This window comes from Lonchura striata, chromosome 4 (genome assembly GCF_046129695.1).
Source record: "Lonchura striata isolate bLonStr1 chromosome 4, bLonStr1.mat, whole genome shotgun sequence".
Taxonomy (NCBI): domain Eukaryota; kingdom Metazoa; phylum Chordata; class Aves; order Passeriformes; family Estrildidae; genus Lonchura; species Lonchura striata.
In genome coordinates, this window is record NC_134606.1 from 47,232,998 (window position 1) to 47,253,965 (window position 20,968).

General features: G+C 38.4%; 1 protein-coding gene across 1 annotated transcript in view; it reads left to right on the plus strand.

The window, feature by feature from the left end:
* DKK2 (dickkopf Wnt signaling pathway inhibitor 2) overlaps positions 1-20,968 on the plus strand; it is a 38,617-nt gene that overhangs the window by 889 nt on the left and 16,760 nt on the right. The window lies entirely within an intron of this gene.

The following is a 20,968-nucleotide window of genomic DNA, read 5'->3' on the forward strand; positions in this document are numbered from 1 at the left end:
AAAGGCTAAGGGGAAAAAACCCCAACACCCTGACTTGCTTGTGCAGTCTTCTTTCCTCTCTACCCTGCCTGGAAACTTGCAAGTCTGATACAAAATAATCTTCATTCAACTATCTTTGCGCTAAACTATAAAGCAGCATTTTAAGTCATTGGTCCTGTTTTTCCCTCTCAAGTCTTAACTTGGATGGTACGAATGTTGCATGTTGTGATGTTGAAAGAGGTGGACTTCTTCAGAAAATGTAGGTTTTATTGGGTATTATTGGTATCTCTAAATACAGCTGCTTTTCATAAGCAACAGCGTAGCAGCAAGAGAGCTGCCAAAATTCAGCACTAAAAAGGCAAAATACTCAATGACTGAAGTGTCTGTGCTTGCTTAAATTTTCCTTATTGCAGCAGAGAAGCTGAAAATATAAGTAATCCACTGAATTTGCTAAAGTGTTTCACATAAGCTTCCTAATAATTGAATGTTATAATTTGGTTTTGTGTGCAAGCATAGTAACAATAGTGGTAGTTTTGGTTTTTGTATGTGAGAAATTTCCAAGCTTTCTTTCCCTAACCACTCAACTGCTTTATAATTTATCCAGAATTTGGTTGCCTCTCCTTACCTCTAAGCAAAGTTTAGCAAGAGATGCTGTGATGAGGTTTCATATTACTAAAGTACTGTGCTCTTCTCTAGTTCACATTTTACTAATTACAATTACATTACTATGTTGAATCACGTTGAGGAGATAGAGGTGCCCAATGCACCTTCTTGTATGTTCCCCTTGGATTTTCTTTTGTTTTCAACATATTCACAAAGTATCCAAATTCAGGTCCTATTTTCCCACTGAGCGTTAGCAGTCTCATGAGTTTTGTGAGTATGTGCTGCCCAGTTTTTGCCTTTTGGAAAAGTCTCGCCACCTTCCCCTGTGTACAACATCCTTAGAACTTCCCAGTGGATTCAGTGCAATGTTGAGAATCACTGATTATAATTCACCCAGTTCCTGAAAAACAATTTGTGCTACCCACTGGTTATATTTGCAAGATTTACCCCTAACTTACCAGCCTGGACTGGGGTTTCTGGGTGCTTCTAGTTATTGGCATGAACTCACAAGGCACACTTCAAGTGAGAGACAGTGCTGTAAGCATCTGTAGTAGTAGTAGAAGAGACATCATGCATATTAAGCTTTCATGTTTGTAGCATAAGGAAAGACCCCCAGAGAATTGGTGGCTATGACTCCCAGGGAGTGAAGCCTGACCTCCCAATAAGGGCTGTCAGCACTGAATTTACCCTCTCTCCCTGAGATTCTGTCCCCAGATCCTGCATGGCCTCCCACAGATGTATGCGAAAATGACACAGATTTGCTCCCAATAATTCTAGATGCTACTTTTGGCCATCTGCCTGAAGCAACACAGTTAATTCAGAATTGCAATAAAAAGAAGAAAAAAAGGGAAAAGACAAGGAAAAGAAAATGAGACGACAGAAAAAAAGGAAAGAGAAAAAAGAGAAGAAAAGAGAAAAAGAGTATCTTTTGTGAAAATGTTTTCTCTTTGGTGATACTTCCAGCTGTAGGGCTGGTAAGCCGCTGCGTTTTTTCACAGCGGTGTCACGCATATCAACCAATTAAGACATGACATTTTCATAATCTTTTTTGAAGTACTCTCTTATTAGGTTAGTACTTAATTTGTTTAGGTTATGGGACTTTGCACTGAAGTTTACCATGCCACTTGCAAAAGAGCAGGACTCTGCATTTCTTTCTAAAACAATCTGTTGAATTAGTGGAATTTGTAATGTCTCAAAAGTAAGAGTATCTTTTATATCTTGGCAACATTAGATGGTGAGTTGAGTATCTTGTTTACAATTAGGAAATAGTTTTAATGAGGACCAAAGATATGCATGTTAAAGAAAAATTAATAGAATTTTGCTGTTGTGAGGTCTCTGAGCTGTGCTTTCAGGTCTGCACATACACGTGGTGGAAATCACCAAAACTGATGAAAGGACCATCAGACTACAACCCATTTGCTTTTCAATTATGTTAATTCTCAGGACTAGGAGCAACTTGGGAGTGTTTAATCAGCAATAAATCAACTGATACAATAGTTCATGGCTTATCTGGAGTGTTGTTGTTTTCCAGCTGGTAGTTAAAGTGCTTCTGCCCAGAAAGGGAAGATCCAGTGCTCTTTTGTCAGGCGAAGTTCCAGTTTAAATTAATGAAAATACTCACATGAGCAAAGCAAGTTGATCCAGCTTGCAGAGACACTGGAGGGGCAAATGTGAATTTTAGTAAGACTTAACATTTTTATGTCTTTCTGAGGAATATTATTTATTTTCTGGTCTTATTCCCTTTACTGCCTTGGATCAGCAGAGAATGAGAAGCACTGATGTGCTAAATCGGTGAGATTTCATTCTCTTCACTGTTCTTTACTGTCACTGCTGCTTTTCCTTTTCTACAATCTGTTAATGTTTCCCCAATTTCACAGAGAATCAGAAAGTGTCTACAGCATTTGCACAAGGAAAAAATATGCTCAAAAATAGTACTGTACAATGCATGCTAATCTATGTTACTTTTGGGTGGGGGGAGTCTGGATTATAAACTGTCAGCTATTTATTTCCTTTCAAAACTTGATTTAGAAAAATGCTTCTAGGGACATCCAACACCTCAGTTCTGTGACCTGTCTGTGGAAGTGTTCTGGATATAACCCCCTCTCTAGGAAAATATGATACAGTGAACAGGTCATAATTGACAGTGAAGATAGATTAGTTTTACTGTGTGTTAGCTATAGCTTCTGCTGTGTTTGGGTAAGGTCTTCCATGTGAGTACTCTAGCTCAACTATAGAGATGCAACCTGAAAGGAAAAATAGAACATATTGTACAGTGCTTGAAAGGCATAGCCATTCCACAGATTCCTGGCTGATGACTTTGCAGCCTCTTTAATTCATTTCACCATCTTTTAGACTTCTTGCCTCTGGGTTTTAGTCCTCTCTGTCCTCTGAGACCTGTCCCCACTGTCAATGCTGGGTTTTGCAGGCTTTCACACTCAATCACCTGTAATGATCTGGTAGGCTGTGACCTACCAGGCTTTATTTCCAGCTGTTTTCCTTCTTTAATCCATGGGTGCTCATATCTTCTTCCCTTCCCACCTCCTGGCCACAAGCTGTCATTTCAGCTTATTCCCCAGCAAAATGTGTCTCTCATTCCCTTTGTCCCTTTGCTGCTGCATAGCTGTTTGGGTTGGTGCTTCCCACTGAGACTTTCCCTTCCCCAGGAACACGATGGGAGCAGTAGCAATGAAGGGAAGAACTGGGACTTTCAGTAGAGGGAAGTGGCACATCTGTGAGGCTGACTAAGAGATAATGAGTTCTGGAAAAGGGAGGAGTGAAAAGCTGGGACAAGTTTTAGTGTTGCAGAGGCACAACAGAGAGCTATCAGATAAGCTTTAGTATTCCAAATGTGTTTGGATTAATGTTAAGATGTGTTTATTTATTTTTTTTTTTAATTCTATTGCAGTTTGTGCTAAGATGTTTGAGACTACAGGAGCCAAACCAAAGAGGCATTTATTCAAATGACTAATTTGATACTGATCTCATATCTATTAATGCATGGACATACATGTGTTTCTTGGACAGGACATAGTTACCCACAAGGACTTGCTAGAAAATGTTTGGATGATGCTTTGTAGCGAGTAAAACAGCATGAGATGTAGTAATTGAATGCAGTGCCCTGACAATGTTACAATAAAATGTACCAAAGACATCAAAAATGTAACCACAATATCTTAAATAGCTAGCAACCAAAACAGTAAAAATTATTTCTTCATGGGAATTAAAAATTATTTTAATTATTTGGATTAAAAATAAATTAATTTAAATAGCTAGAAATTACATCCAGCAATAGCTGTCTTTCATTTTTTTTAATTAAAAAAATACAGAATTGCTAAATCTCCAGAGGCCACCAGAGAATTAATTCTTTGCTCTTGTTGTTTGGTGTTAGAAATCTGTGTGACTTATTGGTTTATTGGCAGCAGTCTTGCTAAATAACCTATTGGCTTCCCTCTTAATTGCAAAAAAATGGGGTGCAGAATATTATCTCCTTCCTGGGTCATGCTTGGTGTCCCCTTCAAATTGTCATTATCTTAATATAGAGCAAAAGCTCCTGTAAAGCAGCTTTGCTCCAAGTATTTCCTATTAGTTTTGCAACAACGCTTAGAAAATTTCTAGAACTCTGATGTGCTGCTGGTGTGCAAGTACTTAGGAGGAGTCAGTTTCTGTATGGAAAGTCTGTCAGAGCTTAATGACAGCACAGAAGATGATGAAGCATGATTACATTTTCCCCTCAGAAAAGTGAGTCTGATTAACTCATTATGTTTGATTAACTGATGCTTTGCAGATGCAAGTATAGCACAAGTTTAATTTTGATCTTAATTATCTCAACACCGGATGTATCTTGCAAGCACTTCGTATCTCATGGCTTGTCAATAGAGCCTTTGGTCCTTTTACACTTGTACTTACAAATGCCTCACCCTGGAAATGTCGTTCAGGAGGAATTTAGCTCTGCAAAGGAGGAGCCCCATGAAGCTTCTGCTTCTGTTCGGTTTTCCAGCATGGCTTTCCTCTCCAGGTTTTGTATATCTGCTTTATTTTTTTTTAAGTATATCCAAACAAGTTTTAGATATATGTAAAAATGTTAATTTGGAGAACACCTTCAAAACAGAGAGCTTCCCCTCCTGCAAGTGCTTGCCAAGGTCCGTACCGAGTTCATGCTAGCGCCTGTGTGCACGGCGTGGTTGTGGCTGGCAGGGATCAGGGTGTGGTAGGACACACCTGGAGCCAGCCACCCCTGCTTGGCCCATCATTGCCATGGGGCTTGTCACCATGTCCTGTGGAGTTTTGTGTTGGTTTTGGCACCACAGTCATGAAATGTTTAAGATGGATTTAAGGAGCTGAAGTCTGTACGACACTGCAGACATGGTGGAGAAAGGTAGAAGCCACCATTCTGCTCTTCCTGCACTGATAAAATTCCAAGTGTATTAAGCATTTTATATTTATTCCTTTTTTTTTTAGTGAACTGAATATAATTCTTTTGAAATCTTTCTCTTTTACTGCTGTGTTCTAGGTGGTGTTTCTGGTACTTTTAGGTTGAAACCTATAGGAAGCTTCTATGAGCTTAATATCCATGGATGTGAAAGGCCAATACAAAAGCCAAGAAGATCAGAAGGTTTGCTTTGCTACTCTTTTAAGATGAATTTTACCTGCAAAAGTTTTTATTTTCATTAGAGACCATGAATTTCATCTTGTCTTTTTCTTCACCGAGTATAGGATGTGCACTGGCAGTGTGTGTGTGTCCCCAGAACATCACTTTTCTTCCATATAACTTTTTTCCTTTTTGGCTGAAGGTCAAATTTATTCTAAGTGATCATCAAGCAATTCTCAAATTGTAACAAAATGCGGAAATAGACGATTTATGGTATTTCCAGGCTAATTGCAGAATCCTTTGCTCTAGAATGGGCTACAGAAAGTAGTGTTAGAGAGTGAGCAGCATGGCTTAAAACGATACATATGTTTATACTAAAGAACAGCATAATACTAAATCACAGCAATCTTCAAATAAAATAATGAGTTTTGTTCATCTTGGTTACAGTTTTTTGGGGATAGGTCTTAAATCCATCTTTGATTTATACATTTGTGTTCACACAAAGAGAACTTGAGTTATGAAAATAAATAGAATACAAACACAGTGGGAACATGGAGTTCACTCATTCAGCAGCTATTTTGCTCTTACTAACGGAAAGAGCAGAGCATTGCTAGAAAAAAAGAAAAAAAACTTAAAAGTTGTTGGGTTCCCCCCCTCAAAGCACATAAGCACACGGTTCAGCCCCTTGGGACTTTCTTAAAGCTAAGCTTTGATATGATTGAATTTTCATATGCATAGTAATGAATCTTTGAGACATGCATGTTGCACATATGTAGTGCAAATGGCACTGGTTTAGCATTTTTTGCAGTAAGCAAAGGCAGACTGCTCTGCACATGCTTGGGAATGAGGTGTTGCTTCACTCTGCAAGCCCTCTGCCTCATTCTCTGTGCATCATGTAAGTGTGAACCAGGCTGTGCATGCTTTTAAAAGCATATTTATCGGTCCAGTGAATGAGAGGACAGGGTTCAGTTCTACGTGTTTTGGCAGCTTGCCTTGAGTAAAGCAGTGACTTGCTGTCAGCATGATCTCCTCTCTGCAATCTGAAATGACTACAGTGGAGATCTCTTAAAGGAACTGCGAACACAATGCGTTGATGTTGCAGCAGGAAACTTTTGTTCTTGGAATCTCATTCTTAACTGGAACAGCATCAGGGAAAGTAGTGCATCTGGTGGGGGAAAATGTCCTTTACTTTTCCTTTTGCACAGAGCAAGGCACTTCCAGAATCGGGTTTGTTTTTGGGATTTTTTTGTTATATGTTCCTACAGAAAATTATGCACCTCTTCTTGGCAGTCTGAAAAGATACTAAACTGGACATTCTGCTGTGGCCTGACCTGTCAGGATTAGTACATACTGCAGTGTGCTTGCCATATTTCTTTGTTCCTTTCCTTTTGACTTGAGAATGAGAGTGCAGGGTGCTCCCACCTTGTTTGTTATGGACTCAGGATGCTGTTTTCTACCTCAAAAAATAAAAGTTTGTGTTTCTTTTTATCTTCTGGGATTTTAGGTTGCCCACACAGTGACTGAGGTATGAGTATTTTACTCTCCATTTGGTAGGAGTATTGGGTGTGTACTTTTTTTTTTTTTTTTTTTTCCAAACATCATCTCCCTGTCATTCTTCAGGAGGGAGGGAAGACAGGGCATATCAAATGGTCATGTTTTACCAGACCAGCCATTCATAGATTTTGGTTTATCATCCACTGAGATAGCAATAATGACACAATTTGGCTCATATAACCAACTACTCTGTGTGAACTGAACACAATGGGGCTGCCCAGCGAGACTGAAAGTTGTTCTTTCAGACTTGTTCAGTTGCTGTTACTCCCAACAAGACTAAATTTCCATTTGTATATTATTCATAACCAATTCCTGTGGTAGGGTGAGAGAGTGTGGGTGTGGGTCAGAATTCAGGAATGGGAATTTTGGGAACCAAGGAAGGACCATAAAAACAGGAGGTTGCCACCCTTTCTCCACACTTTCTCCATATGGAGCCAAATGTTGATGTTGCCTCATGTCATCTTGCAGGTGAAGAGAAAAACTGCCGAGGCTTAGAAGTCTACTTTATAGTTTGGTGGTAGTACTAAACTGCTTAGCTGCATACAATGTTTTGTAATTGTTTAAATAAATACAGAGTTTTTAAAATGCTCTTTAGGAATTCTTGTAAACTTCTGTGCTTGGATTTGTCCCCATTGCTATCTTCCAGACATCCCACTCCTCGCCAGGAAAATTGCTTTTTAACAAGAAGAATACTCTGGAAATTACTTTCTGAGAGGGTCCTGGCCACAGCAGCTGCAACGAATTGCCACTGAACTTCAGTCCCAGTTGTTTTTTATTGCTAAAAGGATAAGTGACCAAGTGAATACTTGTATTCTAGATTCATGGCAGTTTATTAAGTATTGAATTGTAGTGTGTGATTTTGTCTAACCAGAAGATTAAGGTTTTCTCTGTGGAGAAAAATTTCTCTCAGACTTTGTACTGATGCTTAAGCTGCAAGAGGGTGAGAAAGTCCTGCCAGTCCCAAACTGTTCTGTGGTTAGGCTGGCTTTGGGTTTTCCTCTGCTGGGGCTGGCCAGTGATGTCAGTGTAAGTAGAGCTGTAACAGCATGAGGCAGCTGAAAAGTCACAGCACCGCAATCCATTGCACGTTGGTCTACCTCCTGCTGAGGAAACAAGTCCATGGGGAGCATTTCCTGAGCAAGAGGCTTTTGAGTAGCAGCACAGCTTCAGCATAGCTCAGATCATGCTACCTGGGAAGCATTTTTGTCATGATTTTCCAAATAAGCAACACAGATCCCAGGAAGGTCAGTAAAGGATGGAGCAAAACCTTGAGATGGTACAGGAGTCATGCTTGTGTCCTGGAGCAGGATTTGCTGCCTGGAAAGAAGGTGCAGATCTGCTTGCCCTCCTCTGAGCCTCTCTGCTCTAACTTCGAGGATCCCTCCTTCCCCAGACTTGCTGGCCTCACTGTCACTGCTGTAGCTTTGAGGCTTGGGTTTAGTTTTTTCCAATGCATTTTAAAGGATGATGCCTTTTCTTAAGCACTATCCTCTCAAGTTATCAGTGAAGAATAGATAAGAGAATCTTTATTTCAGGCACACATGTGCACTCCAGGTGTGAAGAGAACTCTTAAACTGTTTATGAGTGCACAAAGCCTCATGAACAAAGGGGGCAGAAAAGAACGTTGTCATTTTAAGGCAAAATGTGTTTTAAGGCCCTGTTAAAAAATAAAGCCAAAACAGAGCTGCAAATGGGCTGCAGATTGTCTGTGTAAGAGGGATTAACACTCTGAAAATCTCTGATAGGCTTGTGCCACAGACAGTCCCAGTTAGCCAAGATGCTATTTGACATGGAGGGGGTATCCACTGTCAGGCTCTCATCTTGGAGAGTTACCCACAAAATTCTCTGCCAATAGTCATACACAGGTGGGCAGGATAGCACTGCCTTAACTCTGTTTTAAAGGTTTTAGATGACTAGAAGTCAATGGAGACATTGTATGAAAGGTGTGATAGTGGGGTGTGAGTTCCAGATCTGGGTGCCCTGTCACTTTTAAGTTTGGTGGGGTTGAAATCTGTTTTACTGTTAAACGTGAGAAGGGTAAGGATGGCTAAAATGAGAGAAAACACATTGCTTTAACAGCCACGTAAGGCTATCTTAATTTGTTTGGAACAGTGTTCAGGTACACTGAGGGTAGCATCCACAATGGTGGTGACCATTCAGTACCCAAACAAAAGTGATGTAACTCACTCCCCTCCAGCACTGTTTTCCAGCAAATGCACCAAAAAAATTTGGCCATAGACAGAAGTTCATGCTGCTAGAAATGCGACACTTCAGCTCTTTGCTCTGCAAAATATGCTGTTTTATTGCTCTTCTTATCCAAAAAGTGCCACACACTTCTGCACAGAAAGCCATCTCAAAGGTTTGGCCCTGTTTACTGATAGGATGAGTCTGGAATGTATTTATGTACCTAACTCCCTGAATGTTTTCAGTGGGAATTAGGTTCTGCATGCATTTAGGGAGTGTAGTCATGGTCTTTTCCATGCACAAGAGAAATTCAGAGGAAGTCATCTGTCTGAGACTCAGTGCAAGGCATACTCAGGGACAAGGACCTCTCTTCTCTTTCATCACGTAGGTAAGGTAGTCCAAGTCTGGTCATCAGAATAATTTCTTATAGCTATTATTACTGGAAAGTTTAATCAGAAAAATTTATGCTGTTCCCTCAATGATGAAATAATTATATAGAAAACCAATTATAGATCATATCTAATGTGGCAGACATGGTTACACCAGCCCTTCTCTCTGGGTTACAGTCTTTATCCAGAATAACTTTTTTCTTAAACCAGCTTTTAAAGTTTTTTTCCCTGTAAAACTGGACATGGATGCAGAGATGTTGCAAGGAGAGCTGTAGTGCTTGTCTTTAATGAGCCTCTTCCTGACCCACCCTGTGTAAAGCAGTTGACACATCATGTGTTATGCAGCTGGGACGGCTACCCTGGCACATAGCTCTGATATGTGAACGTTTTGACTTTGGCCTTTTGGAAGCACTGGTCCCATGCTGTTCTCCAGAGTCATGTTTAAGTAATTTCCCAGATACCGTGGATATAGGGCCGGTAGGAGCAAAAGTTGAAGTGGAATTCATGAGTACAGATTTAGCTGATTCTGTGAAAATAGATTGCACAACACAGACTGACAGTTTCTGGATTTGATTTTCTCTCTTTCCTTGGTTTGACCTCCAGTGCTCCTTCCGTCAGCTGGTCAGTATTTGGCTCTGAAGTTGTAGAGTTTGTGCATTGTGTGTGTGAATGTTTTTTTTTTGTTTGTTTCAATTTTTTACTGGGGTTCTTGTTTTGCTTTTGCAATGGATCCTTTAGATTTGAATTCTACCCCCTGATCAAAGGGCAGGCTGGTTTCTCTGAGACAGCAGCTGGAGGGTTTGAAGGATGCTGAGGTGGCACAGGGGTGAAATTCAGGCAGGGTGATCCACACTGCTGTACAATTTGAGCAGACAAGAGCAGCTGTGGACAAGGTTCGTGCCCTGTCAGTGGAACAGTGCACATCTCTGTCCCTGTAGTATGGGAGCTCGGCTGCTGCTGATGCTCTTGGCTCTCCTGGAAGTGTTCTTGTATGGTTTGACCATTTGTTAGTAAAATGGTCACTGCATTGACTTTTGATTCCCTTCTGTCCTAAATGACCCTATTGTCAGGAAATCAATTTAAAGAGTAGCTACTAGAACACATTTTGTGACCATTTTCATCTTCTGAAGTTCATTTTAATGGTATGTTTCACCAGAATATTTTTCAGAACAAAAGATTCTCTAATGCACTTCTGTTCCAAGAACATGTGTGAGGCTGAGTCTTCCTTCTTCCTCCCAGCCTACCTCACAAAACACTCCCTCAATACACAGCCTTAATCACATTTGCAAGTAAAATGCTGGAGTTAATCTTTCAAAACAGCATTTTTTACCAGACTAATGACAGATCAAAATCTTTGCTCTTCAAACACTTGTGCCAATGGAGCTATAGCTCAAGTACATGAACTTTAAAGAAACGGAATTGCCAAGGTATAACCCATTTTGTAACTGATTAGAATAACTGATATTTGATCAAAAATAAGCAGGGTTAAACTGCCCCCACTTCACTACACAGGGAGGCTATGAGCAAAGCTTCACATAAACCTTTCAGAACTGAAGCTGTTCAACTTACTGGCAAATGTTCTGGAAAATGGGCACAGAAATTTTTACCAAAATTTATTCACAACAGTAAAAACTTAAGTGGACCACAGAGTGGCAATAAATGCCAGTATACTGACCATCTGAGAGAAAAATCTCATGGGTAAAATTTCATTTCTAACAGTGTAAAGCAATATAATATGGCACCATGTGATGGCAATTTGGCATATAAGTGATAACCTGTAATTTAGAGTCAATTTAGCGATCTTTCATGGTGAAGCAGCAGCAGAGAGACAAAAATTAAATACTAAAAACATAGTAAAAAAATCCAACTGGAATATCAGGAAGTGAAAAAAATCCAGAGGGCATTTTAAAATTTGTTCTAATCTCATGGTGCTGGGTAATTGTTAAAAGACATAAAAAAAATCAGGATTAAATGGAGAAGCAGGACAGCAGGTATGATCATAACACCAGGGCTGCTTAAACACAGGAGAAAATAATTAGAATGCAAAGACCAAGTTTGGAAAAGGGATGTCCATGGGAGAGCAGGATGGAGAGAAATAAAGTACTGAAGAGTCAGATGAAGTAAGTGGGGAGCAATCACTCAGTGTTTGCTGTAGAAGAGCCAAGAGCAGACAGTCTGAAATTATCAGACAACCAGGAGCTACTTTTTCACGTTGTGGAGCTCATTGCCACATGATGCTGTGAGAGCCATGTGTGAAAACTGCTCACATGGAGAGGAGACAGACATAGAGACGAGAGATGGCGCTGGTAGGTACTGAGCTTCCAGCCTCAGATGTGTCTAAGTGGCTGTCGGCTGAAGCTGGGAGAATGCAACTGGAAGAAATCCTTCTGTGCTTGCCTGTAATCTTATTCCTCTGAGTATTTACATCTAGCTGGATGCTGGCCTGGCCACTTTTCTCTGATAGGCTATAGCTACTTTTGTGTACTTATGCAGTTAATAATTTTTATCAAGATAAAAATCAATAATTTTTTTAATCAATATCATAAGTAGCCCAGCTTGTTGCCTTATTTATCAAGAAACTTAAGCATATCAGGTTCAATGTAAGCATTTTTGTTTTGTGTACTTCTGTGAGGATGTGCATATACAAATATTATGCAAAAACTGAGCTACTGAGCTGAACCCAATCCTTGGGTCTATGACACCAGGCACTGATTTTCTTATCCTCTCCAATGCGCATAGACATCAGTGTTAACATTCCCATGAATGCCACTGTGGCTTTGTTATCCACATTTTTAGTCAAAATGTTAAATAGTTCAAAGAGATTGCTGCAGCAAACGGAAAACATGACTACAATGAAAAGGAAATGGAAAAAAGAAGAAAGAGGCAAAGAGGTTTAGAATAGATTTAAAAAGTATGCAGGTTACACAAGTCAGGGGAGACTTTTCAAAGATTTTTGCTAAAATTCAATCAGCTACAGAAGTAAATACTTTCCAAAAAGGGTAAGACATCCAAGTAATTCATTACTCAGAATGAAGATTTTTGGGGTTAGGAGGGTATTATTTTGCTTTTCTTTCTAATTTCCTCAAGAATTTTGCTAAAGAGTAAATCCTCCCCTTGCAAATTATCATTATACACAGGGCTAAGTATCTGTAAATTTTTGAAAAGTCCAGTGTTTCCAAAGTTGTTACAGCTTTGATGGAAACTACTCTGATGCCAGCAAAGTACAGGGTTGGTTGGCTTTGTCTACAAATAGATTAAAGCTGAGGAAAAAGAATAGCTCAGGATTGCAGTCAAACTCCAATAATCTCCTGTTTTATCTTTGAAGTCAATTTGACCAGAAATTTTAGGGGCCTGAATAGAAGTCACAGTGTTATAAGTGCTGGTATGTGTATGTTTGTGTGCAAGTCTTTCCCTGCTTTCAGCAGATCTTTCTCTGCATTTAGGCAAAAGTTGGAGTTCACAAAATATTGTGTTCCCTCTGTTGTTTTCCCCTTGCAGCAGTCTCTGGTCACCATCTCTGTCTTAATGAATATTGATAGTATTAAAAAAAAAAAAAATTAAACCATCCTTTGATCTTCTCTTCCACCTGCAAACTCCAAAAGAGTTGAAAGTCATGGTTAACACACATGTTGAAATACTTTGGCATTCAAACTTGGATTCCAACCATGCAGGTTCAGTAAAAAACTTGGCAGGGCTGCTGCCTCTCCACTGTGCTTAACAGCAAGGTGTGACATCTTGTGACCAGTTGATTGATGTGAAGACACTTGATGCATTTATGGTTAATGCAGTACATGAATTTTGGTAGATGGGACCAAGTCCAGTCTGCTCCCTTCTCCAAAGCAGACATGGAAAGGAACTTGCTATCCTGAACTTGTCTGCTTGCTAAAATCTCTGACACCTTTTTTGCTGGTGAAAAAAAAAAAAGCCAGGTAACGGTGTGTATTTGTTCATTCTGTTGTTTTTGTGCATATAGTGTATTAGCTATCTGAGCAGAGTGCTCTGTGAAACCGTATTTACAAGGGCCACAAATGCTTTGTTAGTTGGACTTCAAGCATAATATTTGGTTGGCTCAGTCATCAGCTATGCTAAATTTCTATGGCATGGATTCCAAAAACCTGTCAGTGCATGCCATCTGAATTTCCCCATCATTAAAATGCTCCCCTTTGAAACAAATATATGATATTTTAAGGAACTAAAAACGTTTGGAAGATGATGACATAGATGACCAATCTAAACATTTATGCAGTGGGGAGTATTTTTAGAGAAGAGAAACACAGTTTCTCTAAAGTTTAATAGGAAGTGCACAGGTTGAATATGATCCTGCTTAAGTCAATATGCTTTTAAACAGTAGTTTTTCTAAACTTGCCTTGGAATATTTTTACTTTTAAAGATGCATACCTAACATAAAAAATTACTGGAACAAAAAGAAGCTGTTTTTTATTTTTCAGTTGTTAAATATATAAAAAAAAGGTGCCATTTTCACAATTGTTATAGATTCTAAGCAGACCAATATCATAATTTATTGTAGAAAGGAAGAATATTTATTTTGAGAACCTGCATTTGCTCTTGAATCAGCAGGTTATGCTGCATTCATTTTGTATCCTTCTCAGCTTTCATGCTCTCTCATCCATCTCTTTCTGATAGTAAACTCTTGAGTGTATAGAAATTTAGGTTCCCAGGACTCTGAATTAGACAGGAACTCAATTAATCTGACAGACTTTGGAAACTGGGACTGTAATTCCCAGTTCATTTAGATACTTAATGATCATTCAATCTTCTGTTTTTCTACTTGCTCACTCACTTTTTACACAGTAGGAGTCAGTCAGTCTTCAGATCAGAAGCATATGGTACCCCTCCAGCAGACAAACATTTTCCACCAACATTTTGAAGAGAATGAAAATCTAAATAAATAACCCCCAAGGCTGAAAGCAGCCTATTCACCAAACAGTAATTCCACAGGAAAAATAAATGTTCAGCAAAGTGATCTTTCATTTGAAAATTGGATCCAGACTCTACAAACTGAGAAGGGTGAGCAACTCTGTCATATGTGGCGCAATGCAGTTTGTCTGCAAAGTGTGCTGCTACAAGGTACTGATGTTCTGCTTATGGGGAAAAGCAACCTGGGCAAAAATTAAACTGCTTGTTTGTCAGCAAACTGTTGAAATCATGGTACCATGAATGTTATCCCTCATGAATTATAAATGGTTAATGTGTATGGTAGTTCAGAGTTATGCAATTCAGGACAGACTCATCTTTCAACGCTTTGTTTTGAAAAGTGTAGATTTTTGTTCTTTGAAGAAAGATGGTAAAATCATTATGTCTGAAAGGCAAATGAAAATGAGTCTTTTAGGAAGGTCAGACACATAGTTCTATGTTGATATTTTGCTCTAATATTGTAGTTTCTTGTTAATTAATCATTGCTGCCTTGTTTTTTTTTGCAAGGAAAAGAATTAACTTCTTCCATGGAGTTACCTTTAGTAGTAGTAGTAGTAGTAGTAGTAGTATCTTATTGAGGATGGAGGGAGGAAAAGTAGTGTAAGGACTTAAAAGCCAGTTATCTTGTCAAAATGCAGTGGAATAACTTGGCTGCCTCTTCAAGCAGCCATGTGAATTTGAAATCTAATGATTCTTTTCTGAAAAGAAAAATCACTGTAAGCTATCATAACTTAGAAAATCTCATTTTTCCTGAGTTGCACTTATTTTTTTCCACCTGTGCAACTCATCTGAATTGAAAGGAAATTCAACAATACAGTCAATAATTGTAAGTTTGTGATACTTATAAGAGCTAAATCCAGTATCTTTGTGCTTCAGGCTAAGGTGAATTTGTGCTTAAATTGATTTAGCAAGTGATCAGTCAGAAAAAGATTTTAAGAAGGTAGCTAAAGCATTTCTACATTTAAAATACTTACAAAATTTTATCCAAGGACATAATTTTAGGGGTGGTGTAGTAAAGACAATATCTTTCATTTTCCTGCTGTAATAGGATATGCTAATTTGATATTTTTTATATTATTTATGATTTATATATCTGTGCATATGTGGATATATACTAAGACCATTTATCATATATGGATTAAGCAGGAAGTTTATCATTTACTTTCCGGGGTTTTTTTCCCCAATACCGTGTTATTATTAGAACTGCTTTTGCAATCTCTAGTATGAGGAAAAGGGAAAACACCATAAAAGAAGTTCAAGAAGTATTGATAAAGACCCAAAACCTTCAGTTTCTGTTAGAGGAAAAAACATCCTATAAGAAATTAGGTATTTTGGAAACTAAATTATGAATGATTTTAAAATTAATTATTCACTCTTACTAAATGCTCAAAGCATAGCAAATTTAATTTTCTAAATAGTTGTGAAGGTAAGGTTAGAGTCTGGAAATAAAGTAAAATTATTATAAAACAGGTTGCTTTAAAAATGGCATAATGTGCTTTCATGTGTATTGTTTTCCAAAGTTTAAATTAAGTCAGTTCACAAATGGGATTATTATTCTATCTCTAGGAGATTAAACCTTTCCTGAGATCAGAAATCACTTTTTCTGATTCACTCATTACCCATAGCAATAATTCTGTGATTACTTTTTGGTCAAGAATTTTGCTGTTTATGCACGTGCTAGAAAAGATTACTTTCTGGATTCAGTTTAATAGGTGTGATAAATGAGGGGAAATATTTACTGTGTTAAGGAAATTCAGAAAACAACTGATTTTAGATGGATCTGATGGCACAATTTAACATTATCCCTTACTTCAGCAACCTGATTTTGGGTAGAAAGACTAATTAGGACATTTGTAGCACAAAGCTAGTGTTTCTGTGGTTAAAGAAGCATTGTTGAATCATAAACAAATTTCTACTTGCTTTGACTAGGTCCCCTACAAAAAATAACCACAGTAATAATAAATGTAACATTGGTCTCATATAGGTGTGCAAGAAATGTGCATTGTCAACTACAATCTGATTCCTTGGTACTACTTGTCATATGCCTGTAGAAATTACTGGGAGATTACAAATTTCTACCAACAGCAAATCTGTCTCTGTCAATAACATAATATTCTTTTAATTCCTATAATTTTAAACCACAATGGCACAAAAAAAGCCTGCATTAACTCTTTCCTCTTATAAGTGTGCATCTTGGCATATCTGACATCTAGCAGTAGTTAGGAATGCCAGCCAGCCTTCCATGTCTGTTTTTATAAAGTTGTATGCTATTGGAACTGCCCTACAGTATGTGTTGTCTTTGTCCTACCCCTCAGCTTCAGAGCCACATTTTAAAACATGGCTATAATGCTTTTTTGCTTGTATAGATAAATCTGTTAGCTGGTGTTTCTGTCTTGTGTTTATCATGAAAACTCATTGGAAAACTCAGTTATATCACATAATTTCTAAACCACTTCCTGCTTGGTAAGGTAAGGATGGGATTGATAAAACAAAGAAGTGTTCATTTGATGTGTGGTTTTGTGACTCACTGGGTAAATCTATTTATGCTGTGTGACTCCAGTAGGTTTTCAAATAACATCAAGGAGATATTTATTGGCACCGCTGTTTTTGTGGCACTGAGAAAAGAATAAATAAGTGTAAAGGAACAGCTGTTTGAAGTTCTTCTAGGAGAATTTAAATCCCATATTTTCCAATGTGAATGAGTCTGCATTTGAATGCTAAACCAGAAAGGTTTATAGTGCATATGGTACCTATTTGAATTTTTTAAATGTCTAATTTCTGCTGTGGAAATGGAGGCCAGCTTGACTTATTTATTGTGGGATGCAGAAGGAAATCACGACCCTTTGCAGGGACACGTTAGAATCCCTGCACCATTCAGCCAGTTTTCTCCTGTCACACCTACTTAAATTTTCAAAAAGAAGCTTTAATGTATTGAGTGTGCTCTGGATCTTACTAGTTCCGAGCACTTATGACAGCTTTCAGAGATTGCTGGTGGCTCCCAGTAGATTGTAATTCTAGAAACAGGAGCCTGATGCTAAGCATCACCACCTGTTCCCCATTATTTTCCTTCAGAAGAAAACAATGCAAGTATAAGATTACATACTAATGGAACTAATTTTCACTAAATAGGTACACTTGGTCACATGTTATTTGGTGGCCCATAAAAGAAAAAGAGGAAAATAGTATGCTGTTTTCAAAAGGGAGAAACAAATAAAACTTAAATTCAGAGTTTCCTAACCAGGATAGCTAAACCAAATTTTTCCATGGCAGGTATATCAATATGCAATATATAAGTACATACAGATTGCTTGTTGGAATAGCTGTGTTTTCAATTTGATTTGTTGTCATATCCTAAAAGGCTTTGGACTTTATTCATCTCTTTGGGAATTCCCTTTAGAGCTAGACTTGAACCTTTTTGGCATTTGCACTGAATTCCTATTTCTGCTTTGCTTAAAACAATGCAGGTCTCATCTCTAACCAAGGTTTCTCTACTGCCCCTCAGTAGAAAAACATTATAAGCAGATACAGCAGGGTTATAATGATACTTGCAAGTTAAGTAGTTGTTTGTTACATTCTGTTACCATTTGCCATACACCAGCGTGGTCCCATGTTATATCTCTGCTATATGGTCATTGACATGTATCAGGTAAGTGAAGGAATGTTTAACATGAACTCATCACTTATCTGCTTTTCTTATAGGTGTTAGTATGCACATGTAGGCAGTACATTTTTGAAGCATGGAAGCATGTGTATGTCTCCCTCCCTTGGAATCCTGAGCACGTCAGCATTCATGTAGTACCTGTGATAGCCTGGCCTGCTCGGGGTACTCACCAGTCCTGCTTTTAGGTGCAGACCAGCCTCTAAATTGCATTAATATATCTGCTTCTTAGCACTTCTTGTAGCTGTTTTTCCTTTTGCTAATATCTTATTTCCAAGACCATGCTAAAAAAAGTAGCTTTTTTTTTTTTAAAAAAAAAAAAAAAGTTTTATGCTGCTTGTGTTCCTTGGTGATTCTTCTTTGAGAATCCATGTCAGACTGTTGGTAGCCTTTCAGTAGTCTTGCTTCTTGCAAACTCTTCAGTAAAAAATGGTGGGTTTTTTGAGATATAGCATACTTTTTGAGGTGTGTTATTTCCTGATTTTTGCAAACAAGGTTCAGCAGTTCATTGAATGGCAGCAAATTAAGGGTGATTTTCCCTTCTTGCACCTTTGGGGAGATGAGGTGTTATTAGGAGTGTTTCTTTGCTGGGTTTGTGCTTGTGAGACAAACCCTTCAGTCAGTAATCCCATCAAAATGAATGGGGTCATGTGTGTGGGACACTCTGTAGCTAGTAAAAGTAATTTTGTGGCCTAGGTGTGGTGGCTGTATGAGCCAGCGTAAATGGAAGTACTGTCTCAGCCATGATTACCAATGGAAAAGACTTAGGATCAAGCCTTTGGTCTGGTTTATTCTCTCAGATGTGTTTGTTCTATAGTATTGTACCGGATTCTTAACTCTGAAACTGATGTTTTGCGCAGAGGAAGCAGAAATAAATTTATGGAGTGCTCTGTAGCTGCTTTTTCTGAATGAAGTACTGCTCTAATGACATATATTCAGGGACTAGGTATGTCTGCAAATCAGATTATTTAAGCTTTTAAGAGTTTCATTTCAGATGTACTGAATGGATTCTGGTGGACATTGTCAGGCCATGACATTACTCAGAACATAGATAATTCAACGTGGTGTTTCTGAAAAACTGACAGACATGGTCTCAGCATTCCTGTGATCAGAACAAAGCATTTTTATGCCTCTTTTCAAAAGTGTTTCCAAGCTGCTTTAAAATAACTGAAAGTGAATGCTTCCAACCAGCAGAAAACTTACATTTCATAGTTTTTCTTCTGTCATGTATTGATGACCAGCTCTTCAAATCTTTTATCATGAGCTGTCTGTAATGAGTAAATCTATTTTGAAGCTCAGTGAAACCATGGGATCACTATGAGGACTACTCACATTAGGGAGAAATTACAAGATCATGGGTTTTTAGCCTTCTGATTTACAAAATAACTTTAAAACATCATTCTGATTTTGGCTGGGAAAGCCCCTTTGTTGGCCAGACACAAAATTTCCATTTGTTTACACCAGGTTTTTTGAACAGAGCAGATAACAGCAGTGCTGGATTCAACATCTAAAAGCTCTCTGGCAGGATAGGTGCCTGCACCCAGCCTGCTAAGCATTGTAGCTTTACTCTTATTCATGTAGCTTGCTAATAAAAGCAGTGATCTGGGAGAGTCTTGAGCAGAGTTCTGCCTAATGGAGTCTCATTTAAGCTGTGGCTTGCTGCTTTTCTTTTGAACTTCCCAAAAGTCTTTCTTGAATTACACTCTATAAGAATGATAAGGGTACTGCTGCACGTTCCTCAGCAAATCTGTAACACACAGGGTGTTTTTCCACTTAGATGTGTTTGTATTTACATGGGAGTTGGGCCTAAGACAGAGTCTTGTTTCCAGACCAGATGTACTTTGACTTGAAGACTCTAAGATCATTAACTTTGATTTTTGGTGCATTGTAAACAACTGTGGCTTAGCCATGGGTAAAACACAGCTGACACTGAAAAGAAATGAGGGAAGAAAGTCAATGTTTGTATAAATAGCTGAAAGAGGTGCTGAGGAGGATCCAGGCATTTGTATTTTGCTCTTAGCATGCACTCCCTACCCCACCAGTCTACAAATGGCTGGGTCTTAGTGATGTGACAAATTGTTTCACTGCTGCTAATGCTGATATTTGTCAGTGCGTTCCATCCCACTTCACTGAGTTTTATAATGAAGACTTAAAACTACAGCAGAGGAATAGGTCAGTGATTGCAAGGGGGTGCATGTAGATCAACTTTGTCCTCTCTTTAAAGAAAAATTGACTAACTGCACTAGGATGTGCTTCTTCCTGTTTTTTTCCAGGTCTCATGATCATGCTAAGTCTTGTTAATTCAAGATAAGGAAAAATAAGAAAATATTTGGAAAGGGATGTTTTGGAACAGAATGATTATGTTCTCTCAGAATGTTTTAGAAAAACATCAAAATAGCAATGTGGCTGTATTTTATATTCAAGAAATATTCTGAAGTCTACATATGACATGTTTCTGAGGGACTACTCGGTATCCATGCTCATGCTCTTTGACACAGTCCACCTGTAGGCTTCAGCCTGATTGCATTGGTTTAACTGAGAAAAAAAAAAATCTCTTTTATTGAATAAACCTGGATAAATATACCTACATCAAATTAAATCTTTGAAAGTACACTATGTGCTATCTAAAGCTTGAGCTAAGTACTGAGTAATTAATATACCCTATTGTTGCAGCTGAAGATAGTCTGATGCCCTCAAACCAAGAATTTTCATCATTTATTTATACTGACAAAGTTTACCCCTCTAAAATATATTATCTCCTGGCTGTTAACCCTTTAAGATAAGCACTGACTTGCCTTCAGGCGAAGTCCTGAAGAGATGTGCTTAAGTGAGGGTCTTTTGATTAAAATGAGAATAGTGCACCAAAATGACCAATTATAGGTTTTCAGGCTGAAAGCAGCAGCAAGGCTTGTGCCCCAGTGCCTCAGTTTAGAGAGATCCTCTGAGAAGGCAAAGTGCTGATTGTGCCTGTCTCGTACCAACCTTTGAGTTGGTTTCAAGGAAAATCCACCTGATTTAGGAAGCACTCTAACTTTTAAACAGTGGTACTTTGTTACTTCATGGGCTGATTTTCCTACC